We start from the raw sequence: 15,106 nt of genomic DNA on the forward strand, positions 1-15,106 counted from the left end.
TCTTCACAGTGTTTGCAGGAAGCTCAGACCTTTGTCCGACAGCTGCAGAAGCAGAGGGTCCAAAGGATTATTTTTTTTTCCTCTCTCTGTACTGATCCAGCAACACTAGTGGCATGGCATACACAGCTGTCTGTCTTGGGTTCAAAGCCAATATATTTTCCTTTTTCCCAAACACACACACACACATACTCACTGTATCTTTTGATAACAGAAAGGCTGACATCATCTCCTACACAGTTGTATTTCCCCCTCTCTTTCAAGACCATAGAGGTACAAAACAAACACACTATGTGAACGACTGTTGAGGAGGGGGAATCGAGGGTTCAGATATACCCCAAACTGACAAACACCTTTTAGATCTTAAACTTTCTAAATCCCAGTAGTCACTATTTGGAGAATTTGCTTAGCACAGATAAATCCACATTTTCATTTTACATACTGAGAATTACAATTAATGCTACTGTTGTGAAGCTCTGATGAGTCCTTGCAGGAAAAAAAAAAAAAAAAATCTCTGTGACAAACTAACTGAGGTCCTGTTTTATAATTAGTTGTACAAAAGCCACTTCAACTGCACACCTTTACACCTCTATATGTGAGTTGAAGAAACAGCAGGAGAAGAGTGTCTGCAGCATAAGCATGGATACATTTTAAGAAATTAATCCCTACTGTGTGATTGTATTTCTTTGGACTTTCTATTTATTAAGAAACTTTTCCCTGTATCTCTGTTTTCTACTAAAAATCATACCTGCTTGCTGCTCATAAAAACACCTCATCAACAGAAATATGCCCTGAAGTCAGGGCAGTTCAAGTAAATTTGCACTTTCCCTCCTGGAAAACAAAACGAAATTGTCAGTTACCACGAAATCTCTTAACTCACCACATTATAGCTTTTTCAACTGAAGATAACTGTTACCAAGAGCAGGAAGAAGGCAAGAGGAAATAAAAGGACTAGATCACATTCTCCAAATCTGTTACACCTTGTGAAAGGTGAATATATAACAGTACTAGATCCAATCAGCAGCATCTTGTAATTATACTGTATTCAGTATACAGTCACTAGAAAAGAGGAATGTATATCATGAATTTTTACTGAATTGTTTGCAGACACAGTGGAGAAGAAAGGTGAGTTCCTCATGGGGAACCGAGGCAAGGCAACAGCAGCAGTCCAAAAGCTCTAGAAAGATCAACTATTTGTCCCGAGCTGTCTTGGCAAGACACAGCTTTTATTCCTCATTACATGGCAGTGGAATGAAAACTGAAATTTGAACTTGGGGCCACACTGCATGGAAATGCTCCTTATGACTTCAAGACTGGAGTCTTGTTGTGATGGGCTCTTACAGTACAATTTTTTGTTACAAAATTTTGTTATGCAGCATTTTGACTTTTATTTTTTGGTGAGGAAATATATATTTATTTTAGATTTCCCCTTTGTTATGCATCTTGGCATGACTTTGCTGTTTTTAAATGAAGACAGTACTACCTGACTTTGTAAAAGCACTTTGACATCACAGATAAAAAGTATTATATGAACACAGACATAATTTGAGACATTACATGACAAGCTAGAGGTGAAATGACCTCTTAAAACCATCTAGTCTACCTCCTTCCCTGTCTTAAAGCTTGGCTCCTTTAAGTATGTTCTGCTGCTCTGTTGTGCACATATTGCCACAGCTCTGTAAACAGACCTCCTCTGCTTTTCACTCTTACATGAGACATTTCTATTTCCATTATGATGGAGCTGAACATACTCGATTATAGAAGCTTGACCTGCCCTGCTGGAGAGAGGGTCACATAATAATTGATATTGCCGGGCCTAGTAAGAAAAAAATCCAAAAGAATCACAGGAGAAAACCAGATTATGCTGAAAAATTGCTTAGCTGAGAAAGGGACAGAGAAGTCCCTACTATTTACACATTTCATATGCTACACAGAGTAATGTTTCTGCTTGGAATTTTTAGCCTTTAAAAATGTTTTTTGAGCTACTGCATTGAGTCTCAGCTGGTCTTTTACCCTATTGTGATACTTGTAATACCTGTGTTATTCCTGTTCCCTTGAGGTCAACTATACCTCCTGTTAATATAAGGCCCAGAATAGAACACAACGTTCGTGGTTTGGTCCCATTTAAAACCCTTTTATTTTTGTTTGGGGTTTGGGGTTTTGTTTGGGATTCCAGTTATCTGAGTATATTTCTCTCAACTATAGTGGTTTTACCAAATGAATGTTTCCAGTCTGAAGCCAATAGCTGTATCTTCCCCATGGGGAGACTGGGTGGTTCACCTTATTCTCACTGAAGGGCTGTAGCCTCTCTGGCTAAAAAGACCACTCACAGGCAAACATTTCAGATGACATCTACCTTCTGGGGAAGGAACTGTGACAGAGTCAATTCAATATTTTGGACTCTGGATTTGTGAGCAGAGCAGGTGGGCTATGGTGGACATTAGAGGTTGAAAACTGCTAGTGCAACAAATATAATTAATAGACATGTGACAGAAAATATTGAAACAGATGAATGGGAAGTTAATCTATACTATACCGAAATCACACTGGGGTGTTTCCCTAAGACGAAAGCTTCTTCTAAATACACGAACACTTTCTTTTTCTTTTTCCCAGCAACAGCAGAACTGTTTTACAGCTTGTAGAATAACCTTTCTCCTGACTTTTACCCCACCCCATATGTCAGTCTGATCTGACAGAAAAGTACATAGCACACAATCAATGTTTAAGATGTAAGGAGAAAATCATAAGGAGGGAACAGCAGTTACACATTGCTCTGCCTTCTGTGTCTTTCTTCCCCATTCTCCTCCTAATATGAAATGTCCATAGAGTTTTTATGAGAAGATGGGGGTTATATTATGAATAAACTTCATCATAATTACCAGATTTTCAGCCAAAAAAAGATCAGTGTTCATAAAATGCAGTCACAGGTCCAACTCAGACTTCTTGTTGTGTCACTAAAACAAAGTCAAAATTAAAAGGGATAAAATATATGTTAATGCACAAGAGGTCTTTTTATTGCTTTGTATACTGAAAAAGGAATTTCCTACATGTGAGGGCAGATGTCAGCTGGTCAAAATGCACTGCCAGCTTTGGACATGGCAAGAGATAACACTTTCCACTATAGGCCTTTCTTTTTTAGACCAGAAAAATGTGTTGTGTGTATGAGTGTATATATATATATATATTAAATATAGAGATGCAGATATCAGGACAGTCACATCAATTTCTATCATAGGCTATTAAGGCATGGGTAAACAGTCACACAGTTTTTTCAAAGCACACCACATAGTTGCTGAAATTTCAGTAACTGCTCTTATTTTTCAACATCAAAAATATATTCAGACACTTTTAAGATCTATATTGATTTGACTGACAGTAACTGACTCTGAATTATGACATCTATATTTAGAAATCTCTGTACACACAGTTTACCACACGAAGAGTCCCACTCAGCTATTCATACTTTGTTTCCAGAAGTGATGGGTTGTACCAACTGCTAGAATTCAACATATAAAGTCACCGATTAAGTTTTTCATTCTGTTTCTCATTGCCCTTAGTAAGAAACTCTTGGAACCCAAGATCCTTCTGATATTTTGGGAAGAGGAAATTAATATATATGCAGACTACATACATACACGTGCATCTACGTTTCTAAACATTGGAACTTTCAGCTTATTTTAATTATAATTATACTGAAGAGTAACTTGCTGTTTGCAAATAAAATCTTTACATTCAAAAGATAACTCAGGATATCTGCAAGCAGCTTCCACTCCTGAGACCTGTCTGTGGAGTCTGTCATACATGTAAATCTAAGAATTCCAGAAAAAATTATTTTTCAGTTGGAAAGATAATTATAGACTAAAGACTAGGGGACAAGAAACAGAGTTACAGTGGGAAAATAAAGTCAGCTAATTTTTCAGAAAGTCAGAAAATGTCCAAAACAGAATGACTCTCCCTTATTTTAAGAACAATCCCTTATTTTATTAATTTCTTGTTCATCTTTAAAGATCAAAACAAAATATAAATATTAAATAACTTCATTTCCAGTGTAGAATTTCACTGCAGGAACTTATCAACAAAAACTAATAGAAAAATAAGAAAATATTAGAAATAAATTATCTGCATTAACTTGCCCAATTATATAGTTTCCTCATTCAAATTTTACTCTGAATATTGATGTTATAGACTTCTATTTTTGTACATACAAGTACAGAAATAGGATATAAAGAGAAAGAAAACTTCTAGAAATGTTTCTTTTGCCCAGCTTCCAAAGAACTGTTGTTTGAAATTCATTCAAATGTACTTGTTCCCCAAAACAAAAGGTTACACTTTTGCAGTACTTTAAAATCCAAATATTCTAAATTATTTCATTAACTCATTTTAGAAATGCCACTGAAATGCAAAGGAAAAGAAGTGTGAAGTAAATTTCTAGAATAGCTCTAGTCTGCCTTAAAATTAGTTTAGCCAGGATTTTCCTGTATGTTAAATCATTTAGTATTTGAAGATTTATCCTGCATACTTTCTGTGGGAAAGATTCTGCGTGGTGTCTAGAGTCTACTGGCCCAACACACTGAAAGTACAGAGCAAAGTGATCAGGACCAAAGGTTGGCTTTACCTGGGAACTTTTAGCTTGTTACATTCCTTTCACAGATCACAGACACGCTAGTTACTCTAATGATTACATCCCACTGACATCCAATCCCTAAAAAGACAACTTGTTCTTTCCAAAGTGAGTTGGAAGATCACCTCACATAGCTAAATAAAGACAAACATTTGCCACAGGTCTTCAGTTTATGCAGAAGTTTCTCAGTTTTTTTGTAGCAGTGAACTCCCTGGTACAGAATAAAGGGGGGGGAAAAAATCAGCATAGGCTCTAAAACAAAATTTCTTCTTTTTCCAAAAACTTTAAATCACATAAAAGAAAACTAAGTGCTACCAAAACAATGAAAGTGTACCACAGTTTGTATGAATGTCTTATGTCATTCATACAAACCACTGGATTGCAACAGTAAATTAAATAATATAATTCTCCAAGTTTCTCCAGATTTAATTTATATATCGTATTAGAAAAAAGTTTACTATTCTGACCATTGTATTAGCTCTTCCTTCAGAGGTGTGTATTACTAAAAATTTAGTGTAACAGAGTTTAACCTTCTCTTGGGACTGAGGTGTCCAGTCACAACAATTTCAGTGTAGTTTTGAAAGCTGTTTATTGATATGCATATGAAAGATTCGTAATTAATTTTCAATTTGATCTTTTTCAGTCAACAGTGAACTTAACTAAAAATATTTGAAAATATAGCATAAACTAAAATCCCACTTCAACTTTGACAATGTAGAACCACTTATAGGGAGTGGTGTTACTGTTAGCAATTCAACTTTGTTTACAAATTAACTGAAAATGAGGGCAAATATTTGCTTTCAGTCAAATAGCCACCAAGGTGCATTATCAGTAAGTCATCCTTCAACCCTGAACAGCATATAATAAAATCATGTCAAAATTATTTATGCATAATGTGCATTTTTCCCCTTGAGCATGTGATTATCCTTCAACCTGTGATTGTCTTCTTCACAGATTTTCTGAAATTCCTGGATTTCTTTGTGAGATCAAGCATTTCTTTAGTCATTGTTTGTGCCATTTATTGCTGACCAAAGTGAAACAATTTACATAAATTATTTGATCAAAAAAAGGTCTGCTATTATTTAATCACCTATCCAAAAAACAAATCAGAAAATTTAAAATTCAGATTTGAACTTCAGCAAATGACACTTCCACAGTGATTCAGCAATTCTAACAAAGCTGACTCTTCATGAAGTCATAAAACTACAGATGGAAGTTTGAAAACAAATAGACACTAATCACTCACGCCAAGAGTAATGCACTAAGTAATTATGTAACGTTCACCTTTAAACCTTTGTTCTCTCAGTTTCTTACCACTTGTGAAATGATTGATGTCTTTTTCTATCCAAATAGGACAGTGGAAAGAATATTTTCCTCATTTAAATAGATTTAGGCAGACCATAAAAATGTGCTGAATGTTGATTAGGTTAGGAGTCAGCTTGAAATTAAAATTAAATTCAGCTGTAACTGCAAAGAATACCACAGCACAACTTAAAAGAGGAAAGATAAACTGAAATGTATTAAGATTGACAAATATATTTTTAAAAAAGAAACTGGAACTAATAGTTGAATTGTGTATTTGTCACAAATACCCATAGGCAAAAAAAAAATTATATTTACATAATAGAGTACTGAGACAACATTAAATGAAGGCCAGTATATCTATTCTTCAGTATATCCCATGTCTTTCATAGGAAATTACAAGACAGTACAGAATACGTAGTAGCACCTAATGTTTATCACATCAGATGAGGAATGACACCATACGGCTCTCCGACAAATCACAGCTAAGTAACACTGTTTAAAATTAGATTTTCCATGAGCAATCCACATAGCAATTTTTTTTCATGTCATGAATCTATTGAGGAGATTTTAATCTCCACATAAACACTTTACAATTCATAGTCACAAACTATGTCCTTAACGTTGCCAACTAGAAAAACAAAGAAGGGTGACGAGAAGACTTTTTCTCAGCTTGCGTCTGTCAGAATTGTGTATTCTCTTTCTCTCTTTCCAAATCTCCCTTCCTCCTCTTCAAAAAATCCCTTTAGGTATCTGTTTGACTGAATGCAAAAATTATCAAAGCACGAGCAATTCAAACCTGTCAGGTTTCAGGCCCAACTGTCAGATGAAACAGAGAGAGCACTGGGTTCAAATGCCATCATTTCGCCACATCACAGACAGCAAGAGATGTTAGAAAGCCACGATGGCGCAGCACTGGATTTTAAGTCATTTTCAGAAGCTACAAAATTTATCTTTCTCTTTCAGAAATGCCAGAGCTGAAAAGCTTAAAAAAATCAACTCTCAAGAAAACTCTTGCACTTGTCACTGGCTGTCACCAGCAGCCCAGGCCCTGAGGGTACCTGCAGCCCTGCCTGCCTCTGCCCTGCTAACTCCGAGCCTCCCGTCCCCTACCCATGGCCCAAGACTCCATTTCAGCCCAGCCTGGGGCCATCGGCCCCCGCTTGGGCTCGCTGCCAGGGCGCTGCCTGGGCCGGCACCTCCCTGTGAGGGTCCCCCAGGCAGAGCCTGGCAGCCAGCGCCTGTCCCGCTGCCCCAGCCAGGATTGAGCATCTGGCGGACACTGGGGCAGCCCCAGCCCAGAGCAGCTCGCTGGGGACGGGGACAGCACAAAGCCAGGCCAGGATGTTGACAGCCCATGGCCGGGCGGGGCAGGGCCATGGGGAGCTGGAGCCCAGGGCCTGCTGCAGGGTCACTAAGGCAGAGGCTGATGGCCCCGGGCTGTGGGCAGGTTGGGGGAGCCCTTGGGGCCTGGCAGGGGCACTGAGGCCTCTTGGTGCCCCCAGGGCCCTGAGATAGGAATCCTGAAAAAAAGGTCATTATTTGAGCTGTACAGTCACCTAGCCAGGTCTTCAGAAACAAGCAGACAGTGTTTTTCCAGCAATATCCAAAATCCCTGGTCTTCTGGCCACTTAACCATTTCCTGGACTCAGCTGCCCAATTTATAAAATCAGCGTAACAATATCTACTTTTAAAGAAATTTGACACCCCTGCTCATCATGTTCGCAAAGCGGTAGATATTGCTACACTGCAGAACTATGAATGAGAAGCCAAAAGGATCATTTTATTTTATTCTGAATAGTTAAGACATTCATCAGAGATGTGTTGCAGATGGAGAAAGAGGAAAAACATTTTGTTGTCTTTCCCTTCTCCCTCTCCCCAAATTAATATATTTACAGGTGCTGTTGAAATACAATTTAGATCTTTTAACCTCCATCTGTGGCATTTGCAGGAGTTATAATAACACTTCAGCAATCCTCTATGCCCATCCCCATGGAAACTGCCATCAAACTGCCAAAAATGGGACAGAATGCTTTAAACTAATCACTTTTCAATGGAGGAAGGTCTTTTTTTTTTCTACAGCCGTTTCCATGGGACTAGAAGACATTGCTGGTTGCCTACTTGTTTAAAATCTTGTCAAGTGTACAAGCAAATGTTCAGCCTTTTAAAATGTAACTTGTTTTTTAAACCAAGCTTCTAAAGCAGAATTCATGAGCCTGGTCCTTCTATCCCACCAGCTATCAGCCATCAAAAACTTGTGAACTCAGTATGAGTTTCACCAGCTTGAAACCAGCATGGAAGAAGTTCCATCATTTAATTTTGGATGAAAGTATTCAGTAGGATGAATGAAAGAGAGAACATCTATTATTTTCATTCCACAAGGTAGGTCAGCACCACTGTGAAAGGAAAAACTCCTGGGCTGGTACTGTCAGCCAGCACAGGAAAAGACTGTATCAGAAGATGGAGGCTGAAGTCACAAAGATCCAACAGACTTCCGTTGTGACTTTCTCTTCTTACCTATGCCACCATTATATTAATTTCCTAATATACAAAAATAAGAAAAATTAGAATATCAGGTTCCATTGAGAAATGAGAAGTAATACCAACAGGCAACTCTTCTGGCTTGTGTGAATTCAGAAGGCACATTTTGCTGTGTAGTTTCTTGCATAAGTGCTGCAAGGCAAATCTCAGTTATTTCTAGGTTTATAGATTAGCCCAGTGCTAGGAAATGTCCTTTAGTGTAAACAAGAATTTTCACATGAATAACACCTGAGCCCAGTTTTTGTGTTAATGGTAAAGAGCTAGATTTCAAGCCAGTCTATTAAAATTATATACGTATGCCCATGAGAATGTATATAATTGAGTATGTCACTGCTCTGGTCAGAGCATCAGGTTCTGCAAAAATTCAATCACTGAAACTGCCAAAGGCACAGATTATTATTAGTTCAGACAATGATACTAACCGAGAAGAGGAGCATAAAAAAATTTCCAACTATACCTCAGTGTTTTACAAAGAAAATATTCTAGGAAAAATGTTAATTATACAATCAAACTCTAAAAAGATTAAGTTATTTGGAACCTACAGTCCTCTATTCAGAAATATGACAAAGCATGGCACTCCTATTGAAACATTTGGTAACTTGTCAACAGGTCTGTAGATATGCAGTCAACTACATGGTTCTCCCCTATCATAAGATTATACTGTCTTTTATTCAAAATGCATTAGAAATAGGATTTGAAAATAACAAGTATGTGACTAAATAAATGTCAAAAGAGAAAAAAAAAAAAGTAAGAAAAATCATCCTCACCTTCCACCACTGCTGCAGAGTTACACCCTGCATGTTCCTGGAAGGATACAGTAATTAGCAATTCAATTTTTCAAAGGTACTAAATAACCCTTAGTGAGACCATATGCAGCCATTAAAAACCTCAGCAGCTTATGGAGATGGAAAGAAGAATGAGACCAAAGTGTCTAAAACAGTTAAGGTAAACAAACTTTTGAACTTAATGGATATGCGACAGTTTTGTTGAACAGAACTTTAATCTAGTTGTTTAAGGGCCAGGACCTCCTGAGATGCAGAACTGGGGTAATAAGTTTGAGAACTTTACCTGGAGCACCTTGTTTTGAGAAGGTGGTTGGATCCATTGGACTTTACATCAGGACACAACTTTCTCCTCTGATCTCCTGAAACCTTTTCATTGACCTTAAGACTAACTTTGGCACAGGACAGGTGCTATCCACACCTGAAAGGTAAAGTCATTACAAACAGCTGATTTTGAAAACAGTTTCTTTAGAATAGTTCAGCACATTGTTATTTATCCTGATGAGTTTAATTGTCAGAGCAGTGACTCTGTTAACAAAAATCCTTTAACCTTGGCTTGTTGAACAACAAAAATCAAATCAACTTCCCCATTGACTCTTTTATCACAAGATTTATAAAGACTTTGTTTTCAACAAAACCCAAAAGGCTGTTGTAGGAAAGCACTTTTGACAGCTTTTCAGATAAATGCAAAAGAAAGCAAAAGAAAGTCAGCCATGCTTTCTTCAAATTGATGTTAAACGATCAATTTTTCTGGAGACATATGACCATTGGCTGTATCAGGCTCTTTACTCTCTTCTCTGGGTCTTTTCTTGGGCTTTCTTTCAAAGTCTTCATACTTTCATTCAGCCTCTTACCAGATTCAAAATGCCATGGCTCACTCTTTAAAAACTGCTCCTTTTTTTCTGGAAAGTGCACAGGAATTGAAAAAAACTTACAACTCTGACTTGTACTTCAGCTTGCCTCTGGATATTATTTGTTTAGCCTGTAGAATGCAACATACCTCAGTTCTGATGTACAAACTGCACAACAAAAAGCAATGCATTCTTTTTGCTCTCACAACTTACCTGGAAAGGAAAAATAGAACAGCATTACAATCCCCTAGTCAGTATTAAAAGTAAGGTAAATACTATAATCTTTACTTTTCAGTTCTTCCATACTATTCCATATTTCTGTGATTTTGGAAAAGCTAATCTTGAAGTAAATTTAAATTTTGCTCCAGGACGTAGTGTCAGAGGTTTTGCTCTTTATATTTCTTATTATGCATTTGTTTCCCCCTGGCAAGAATGCTCGTATTGTTTGCAGAAGTCATTTTTCTGATTCTCATCACTATGGGTCTTGATATTGTTTTTATTAATTAGTAATCATTATGTATCAGGGTCTTGCTCATTTGTTCCATCTAGGAGATAATTCCTGTCCTCAGATGCCATTGGTTTGAATAGGAGTCTCCTGCATACATCCAATTTTTTGTTCTTCCTGTTTGTGGGGTTTTGTTTTGTTTTAGTACTTGAAAAAAAAAAAAAAAAAAAAAAAGATAAAATTAAAAAAACACTCTGGAAAAATAAATCGCATGCACGTAATGATAGAGTGTCGTGTCGTGTGTCCCCCCCCCCCGCCCAGCTGGGTTATTTTGGGTCACATTTCATTTTCACATCAAGAAAAAACTGGATGAATAGTGAATGGGAAAGTATCATTATAATTGGAATCCTGCTGGTTTATGCAGGCCTGCACATCTGGAATAGGGTGGGAAAAGAGAAACAGAAGAGTGGGAAAGGCTGGATTCGTCTCACTACACAAAACCAGGGAATCTGGAAAGCACATGTAGTCTGGTTTCTTAAGTTACAGCGAAAGTTAGCACTCAGAAAATAAAATGTTCTGCAATAAGCCCTTTCTCCCGATATCTCTCATGTTCAGAAGTGCTCCTGTTCTTTCTCTGAAGCTGTACCTCAGCCTCCTCCTCCATTAATTACTTTCCATGAATATGTGGGCTATTCTCCTCTGCAGGCCCCAGTGAATACTTAACTGAGGTGGCAAAGTGATTCTTCTCCAGCCAGCCTCCTAGTTACAGATTGACAGGAAAATCCCTGGTACCATATAGCAATTTAGTCAGGCAAACACATTCATTCATGTGACTGATAAAATGTGTTTGCTCTGTGTTAAAGAATCTATAAAAGCCTTTTCTAACACTGCTGTTGAAAAAGTCATGGAGGTTTCATTAGTGGTAAACAATTTCAGTGCCTTATCTGGGTCACTATGGTGTTACACACATGGGTCTGCACCCAGCAGCCTTTCCAGCTCTTTGAAGGCTTCATCTTGGACTCCAGCTGAGTGCCCAGGCAGGGAAAAAGCAGAGGCATGGCTAGTCTCCGTAACTGTGAAAATTACCACCCGTTCTCACAGATAAGAGGGGTAGCACATTGACTCCAAGGAATCAGGTCTGCAGTCACCCCACAGAGAGGACAAAATGCCTTCTTACTCCCACCTGTCCAAAGAGCTCCAAAACATGCAACCAAGCCATTTGTACACTAAAAGTCCAGAAGAGACAAGGCATGCCATTTGCTAAATATATGCTACAGGAAGGAGCCACGAGGCTACATTAGCATTCAAAGACAGTGACACTGTGGTGTTGTACACTGTGAGGAAGTATCATATAACCCAAGCACTATTATTTTTATTACCATTATTTTGTCATCTCCATCTTATTTAGCTCTCCACTTATACTTTCCAATCCATCATACAGCATAATTACATTCAATGAATGAGCTCTCAAGTTACATTACAAAAAGAAACTCATTCTTAGAAGTTTCTCAACTGAGTCGTAAGCAATTAAAACCATCTCTGAGGTCTTCATTTAATTTTCTTGAATGGGAGAAGTCTTAGAAGTAGGTAGAAGTAATTTCCTTTGTGGAAGGGCCATGAATTCATATTATGGCATATGAATAATGCATTGTTCCATTTAAAACATCCGAAGAGCCAGCACGGTCTGCTGAAAGCTGGACCTACTGACAGTATAAAACAGAGGGCTGAAGTTCTGAAAGTCAAATACAAATAATGCAGCTCAAAGGAACCCTGAGGTAGCATCATCTAACAGACATGGGTGGGGGAGCTATGGAAGAGGGGACCTGATCTTGTTCCAAGCACAAAGTTGAATGGAGAGATGTTAAAAATAATTAACAATAAAACTAGTCTACTTCATATAAGGCAAGTTATTGGTGTCTCTCAGCCACTTGACCATGAGCAAGGTCCAGATATTTCCCTCTTAGAATAGAGATCTGAAGAAAAAAAATTACTCCCCTCACTGCAAGTGTCGCTGAAGCAGCATATTCAAAGAACATATCAGGTGTATGAATTCTGCAGCTATAGGTCTGACTGCATAGCTCTACCACCGTTAATGTCACTTTGTCTTTCCTGGGCTCAGTAATCCCTGACTAACAGGCTCACTTTAAATATATGGCCAACAGACTTGGGAAATGTGTGCAGGAGTGTGTTCAGGACTGTAACTGGGTTTGGGCTTTTCTCTTATTTCTGAGAAACAGTGTACTTGTTAAAAATCATACAGCTATAAAAGCAAAATCTTTGTTCTGAATTAATGTTTGCATAATCAGGACTGACACTTTGGTATTTTTCTGCTCTGGCTAATCTTAGTGCCTTCTGCAGAAAATATGAAGTGATCTCCATGATTTCTATTGGCTATCTAGACAAAAGATTCTTTGTGCATTGCAGGACCAAAAGCATTACATACAGTAAATATTTGAGCTGAAGGTGTGCTAGTGATAGGTTTGTACCCTGTATCATTATTCTATGTTGTTCATGTTGCTGGCTTGCATCCCACTTTGTGGCACAGTAAAGTAAATGACTACTCAGAAAGTTGTTGAGCAGGAACGAATCTGCTACATAATATACAAATTGCAACTGATGATTGATAATTTAGACATTAAAAATCTTATTATTTTTAATATCTGGGAGAATATATGTTTCTTAGAATACATAATATACTGTAATGACTCACAGGCTGTTTTAAAATGCTAAAACATCACCTTAATTTATTCAGCTTCACCTAGAAAAGTCAATACATAAAAATATGCAAAGCGAAGATTAAATTCTACCACGCTTATAGCGGGGCTCATCACATTTAGCCTTAACTAACTAGAAGGCAAACAAACTAAGTTAGTCAACTAGATATTCCTGTGATGGGATGAACAGCTTTGATAGAACACCTACACTTTACCGCAATCTTAGAAGTAGCCAAAGCAACTGCTTCAGATTGGTGCAGCTTTTAGATAGCTAAACTATATGAGATTAATTCATTCCTGGTGTTTGTGTTTCTCTGCTAAGTACCTTAACACAGTTGGAGTACGACACCACCGAGAATGAGAAAAAGAGGCAAAAGATGGGGCTATGTTTAAAGAGAAAATTTATTTCATGGTGTAGGGACAAGCAAGTTAAATTTATGTTACCTCTGCCATCATTACTGACCTAAACCTTCCTTTACCAAATGAATAGCCTTATTGACATTATCAGTGGTATTAGCTGAAGAGTTAGGTAAATAAAGCTGGCAGAGTTGACAGCATGATATAACCCTATTCTTTTTTCAAATACCATGTGAATGTGATTCTTATCACATTCTCCTTCCAGTTAAATATCGAAAACAACCTAGAGATTTCAAAATCTTATCCTCTCACTTGTGACTTTAATATATACCTGATCTCGTACATGGTGAATAAAAACTGAGCCATGTGCATTAGATCATTTCAAGTTCCAAACAAAAAACGTGCTTGAATTTCTAGCATGGATTTGTCTCAGAGAATTCCTAATAGATACCTTGGAACAATGTCATGCTATTTATTCTCCTCTTGTAATTTCTACAACTTCATTTCTGCAATATAATATAGCATTTCTAAGAATATAAAAATATTTTCCTCTTTGACTTTTGCAGACACAAAATAATCAGTTATTATTGTGTATTAACCCCTAGAATGAGATGATGGGAACTTCCAGCTGTCAGTCCAACATATGTCTGAAAACTAATGTGCCCTATGTGGCCCATAATTGACCCCTATTCTACAAGATGTGCCCCAATGACTTAACAGAACCTTCTTTGAATAAGAACAAAAGACATTGCATTTAAATTAAGGAAATAAGTTAAAAACACTGAAATGGAATGTAAAGTTGGACCAATAAATATTGTCCTCTATACTGATATTTCACTTAACAATCAGGGGATTTTTTAATTCTATTTGGGGACTTTTTCTGGAGAGGAAGAGAAGAAAAACAGTGAAAGGGTAAGAGGCATTTAGTTTTACTATGACTTTTAGAATGAAGAGTTCTGAACTAAGTTGTCATCCATTTTCTAAACCACAAGCATAATTAACAAAATAGTTATTACAGGACAGAATTTTTTAATCGAAGATGAAATAATTTCTAAGAGATATATAATTCCACTAAAGCAAAATATATTTGCTTCCTCATGAAATTACGTGGTAAAGTTCTGTGGTGTAAGTTGTCATGGGATCAGAGGATACTTTAGGTTGGAAGGGACCTCAGGATGTCTCTAGTCCAACCTCCTGCTCAAAATAGGCTCAGCCATGAGGTCAGACCAGAACACTCAGGGCTGTGATCAACTGGGTCTTGAAAACCTCCAAGGACAGAGAGCACACAACCTCTCTGGGCACTTGCTCCACTGCTCCACTGTCTGACTGCCCCCATGGAGAAAATGTTTCTTCCTGTGTACAGCTTGCTCCTCTCTTGTTTCAATAAATGGCTGTTGGGTCTCATCTTCCCACTATGTGCTGCCATGCATAGCCTGGCACCATCTTCTTGATAACTTTCCTACAGGTACTGGGGGGGATATTCTTGGTCCACCCTC

The 15,106-nt window shown here is 37.6% G+C and overlaps 1 long non-coding RNA gene across 1 annotated transcript; it reads right to left on the minus strand.

The window, feature by feature from the left end:
* Positions 1-751: 751 nt before the first annotated feature.
* Positions 752-10,301, minus strand: LOC122153197. The gene is made up of 4 exons (XR_006165060.1): positions 10,179-10,301; positions 9,530-9,664; positions 2,877-2,951; positions 752-828 (listed from the first exon to the last, which is right to left on the minus strand). It is a non-coding gene; the product is annotated as an uncharacterized LOC122153197 (long non-coding RNA).
* Between the last annotated feature and the right edge of the window lie 4,805 nt (positions 10,302-15,106).

The sequence above is a fragment of the Tyto alba genome, unplaced genomic scaffold (genome assembly GCF_018691265.1).
Source record: "Tyto alba isolate M040663 unplaced genomic scaffold, T.alba_DEE_v4.0 Super-Scaffold_16, whole genome shotgun sequence".
NCBI classification, from domain to species: Eukaryota; Metazoa; Chordata; class Aves; order Strigiformes; family Tytonidae; genus Tyto; species Tyto alba.